Raw genomic sequence first — 4,599 nt, 5'->3', positions numbered from 1 at the left:
ATCCATCACACAAGATCTCAACATATCCTCAAGAGTACGAATAGTCCTCTCTGACTGACCGTCAGTCTCTGGGTGATATGCAGTACTCAAACTCAAGGTAGTGCCCAAAGCTTGCTGAAAGCTGCCCCAAAATCTAGATGTAAAACGAGGATCTCTGTCACTAACGATACTCACAGGCACACCATGAAACCGTACAATCTCCTGAATGTACAACCGTGCCATCCGATCGAAAGTGAAATCTCTGTTATACGGAAGAAAATGGGCAGACTTAGTAAGCCGATCCACTACCACCCAGATAGCATCTCTATTCCCCACAGACATAGGCAAGTGAGTCACGAAGTCCATCGTGATATGCTCCCACTTCCACTCCGGAATAGGAAGATTCTGTAACAAACCTCCGGGTCGTCGATACTCAGCCTTCACTTGCTGACAGACTAGGCACTTGGAGACATACTGATAAACATTACGTTTCATACCCTTCCACCAAAATCGAGTCCTCAAATCTTTATACATCTTGTTGCTCCCTGGATGAACACTCAACTTGCTACGATGAGCCTGGGACAAAATCTCCTCCCTCAAAGTGTCATCTTCCGGTACAACAACACGACCAGATAAGCACAAAAGACCCTCGGACTGATAGTGGAATCCAGAAGTATTATCTCCATCAGCCAACCGAGCTAATTTCTGAACCTTAGAATCAGACATCTGAGCATCTCTAATCCGAGAATACAAAACTGGCTCGGACAAAATAGTAGCTATACGGATACTCTCTGTTCCCTTCCGATGCTTACAATTGAATCCCATCGAACAGAAATCCTGAATAATCCCAGATACAGCACAAGTCTGAAGAGCAGATAACCTCACCTTGCGACTAAGAGCATCGGCCGTGAGATTCGCAGATCCTGGATGATACTTGATCTCACAATCGTAATCCTTGAGTAGATCCATCCAACGATGCTGACGCATGTTCAACTCAGCCTGAGTGAACAGATACTTCAAACTCTTATGATCAGTGAAGATCTCAAATCGCTCACCATACAGATAATGGCGCCAGATTTTCAAAGCAAAAACGATCGCTGCTAATTCCAGATCATGAACAGGATAGTTTTCCTCATGAGGCTTTAACTGTCTCGACGCATAAGCAATCACATGCTCATTCTGCATCAGAACACACCCTAGTCCCTGTAAAGAGGCATCGGTGTAAACACTGAAACCACCAGATCCAGACGGTAAAGTCAAAACAGGCGCAGATGTCAAACGTCTGCGAAGTTCCCAGAAACTCTCTTCGCACTCTGATGTCCACTCAAATGAAACATCTTTCCGAGTGAGCTGAGTGAGTGGCTTAGCAATCTGAGAGAAGTTGGCAATGAAACGGCGATAATACCCAGCCAACCCCAGAAAACTGCGGATCTCGGCTACTGTCGTCGGACGCGACCAGTTCAATACCGCTTCCACCTTGCTCGGGTCAACTGAAACTCCCTCGCTAGAAATGACATGACCAAGGAATACAACCCTGTCAATCCAAAACTCACATTTACTTAGCTTCGCATAAAGCTGATTCTCGCGAAGTGTCTGTAAAATAATCCTCAAGTGTTGTGCGTGTTCTTGCTGATCATGCGAATAGATTAAGATATCATCTATAAACACCACAACAAACTTATCCAAGAAATCCCGAAATACCCGATTCATCAGATCCATAAAAACTGCTGGTGCATTCGTCACCCCAAAAGGCATAACCAGAAACTCATAATGCCCATACCGGGTCCTGAATGCAGTCTTCGATATATCTCCCTGATGAACTCGAAGCTGATGATAACCAGACCTTAAATCAATCTTGGAATACACAGAGGTACCTTGCAGTTGATCAAATAAATCATCAATCCGTGGCAACGGATACTTATTCTTTATCGTCGCACGATTCAACTGCCGATAATCTATGCAGAGCCGCATAGAACCATCCTTCTTTTTGACAAAAAGAACTGGTGCTCCCCACGGGGACACACTGGGTCGAATATACCCCTTGTCAAGAAGATCCTGCAACTGCTGTTTCAATTCTTGCATCTCCGATGGAGCTAAACGATAAGGAGCTCTAGAGATTGGTGCCGTGCCTGGCACTAAATCAATGCCGAAATCTACTTCCCGAACAGGAGGAAAACCAGGAATCTCCTCGGGAAAAACATCCGGAAAATCGCAAACCACTGGAATGTCACCGACACCGATACTATCTGCGGACGAATCAATAGCATAGATAAGGTAGCCTTCCCCGCCCGACTCTAAAGCACGACAGGCTTTCAGAGCAGAAACCACAGGCATCGGGGGTCGCGCTCCCTCTCCATAGAAAAACCAACTGTCGCCCTCAACTGGACGAAACTGCACAAACTTCTGATAACAGTCCACAGTAGCTCTAAACACAGTCAGCACATCTATTCCCAGAATGCAATCAAAATCCTCCATCGCAAGAATCATCAAATTAGCAGTTAAAACATTACCCTCAAACTCTAGAGGACAACCCAAAACTAGACGTTTAGCTAGCACCGAATGACCCATCGGTGTGGAAACAGATACCACAACGTCCAAAGAAGTGAAAGGTAACGCATGACGCTTAGCAAATCTCGCCGATATGAATGAATGCGATGCACCAGTATCAATGAGAATGTAAGCAGGTAATCCACATAATAAAAACACACCTGCGATAACTCTCTCGTTCTCCTCAGCCGCCTGATCCTGGTTAAGAGCAAAGACCTGCCCTTGAGTACGCGGTCGGAGGTTAGAACCCTGAGTAGACTGTCCCTGCTGTGGCCTCTGATGAACTGAAGCCTGAGAACCAGATCCTGATCCTCCGCCCGTCTGTGGACAATCTCTCTTCATGTGGCCCATCTTACCGCACTTGTAACAAGTACCCGCAACCCTGCGACAACGCTCCGTCGGGTGATCCTTCCCGCAGTGCTGACACGGGCCCCTCTTCTTCCCAAAATGGTGAACTCCTCCAGATCCAGAGGAAGAAGAAGTAGATCCAGCCTTCTTAAATGCTTGGGCGCGGGGACCCAAAGAACTAGTAGGACGAGCAGACTGCATGGCTCGACCTCTCAACAAACTGCCCTCAGCCTGGCGACAACGATTTACAAGGCCCTCATACGATGTCGGATCATCGCAGACAACAACCCGATCATAAATCTCCTGATTGAGGCCCTGAAGAAAATGGTTATACTTGGCCATAGCATTGTCACTGACATGCGGAACATATGGAAGCAACTCAAAGAACTTCTGCTGATACTCATCAACAGACAAACTTCCCTGCTTCAGATTGATCAACTCAATCGCCTTGGTCTGCAGAAGAGCTGGCGGAAAGTAAAGCAACATGAAAGCGGCTCGGAAATCGGCCCAAATAACTCGACCCTGTCGCTGAACTATCGGTGCAGAGGTAGACCTCCACCACTTGCGCGCACCACCCTCCAGCAATAAATCAAGGGTATCAATCTGCTGCTCCGCCGAGCACTGAAAAGTCTTGAAGCAGCTCTCCATCCTCTCAAGCCAGTTCTCCGCAACATCCGGAGTCTCACCGCCCGAAAGAGGTTTCGGCCCCATCTGCAAGAACCGATGCATACTAAAACTCCGAGGCTCATCACGACGGTGTTGACGACGTTCTCGATGCTCTCGACGACGTTCCCGATCGTCGCGGTCTCCCCAGCGTCCAACGCTGCCATGACTACTAGCATCGTCGTCAAAACAAGACATCTCTTAGCTACAAAAGTTACCAGAGATTAAACCCAAAAGAATAGTTCTAAATCCCAAAATCTTAATGCATGCTCTGATACCATAAATGTAGTGACCCGTTCCAGAATCACCTACTAATCAGAACTTAAGCATGCAAAATTATCATTTAAAACTGAATCAGGTAAACAGCGGAAAAACAATAATACAACCCAATCGAATCTGTAAGTACAAAATACTTAAACAACCAGATCGAACTAAATTCCAAGAACAAATACCAACAACTACAGGTCAACCTCTGCCAGCTCCCTGTCCACTCCCTCCTGGACCGTCTAACCTGAGACCTGCCCCATCGAATAGGGTGTCCAAAACAGAGATAAACCGAGGACGTGAGCATAAAACGCTCAGTACCGAAAGCATGAGTATACAAGACTATGACATGCATGTATGCAAAATGTACTGGATACCAGGATCTGGGTATAACGAAATACTGCTCAGACAAATGACGTCAAGGTATGTAGCACTCTGCGCCGTCGCACCAGGAGGTGGCTCCCATACCAAATGAACCTGTGGATATACCGGTGACCTGACCACCGTCGGCCAACGGGGTCCAACCATCCACAACAAATGAGGGCTGAGCACCCTCTCAACAGGCTATCTCAAAGATAATCAGGCTCAACATGATTATGCAAATGCCGCATAATAAACCATGCATCATATGACAGATAATAATGCAACATATAAACATGCAACACATAGTAAAGCATACTCAATCCTGCTATCTCGGATAGTACTTTCGTACCTCAAACCAGTAGATCCTAGCAATCAGCCCTAGAATCAAGCCTACAATCCAAGTGATACCATATCACTAAACCACATCTAAAAGCC

This window comes from Primulina eburnea, chromosome 10 (assembly GCF_022965805.1).
Source record: "Primulina eburnea isolate SZY01 chromosome 10, ASM2296580v1, whole genome shotgun sequence".
Classification (NCBI taxonomy): Eukaryota; Viridiplantae; Streptophyta; class Magnoliopsida; order Lamiales; family Gesneriaceae; genus Primulina; species Primulina eburnea.
Note: the sequence above shows the minus strand (reverse complement) of the source record.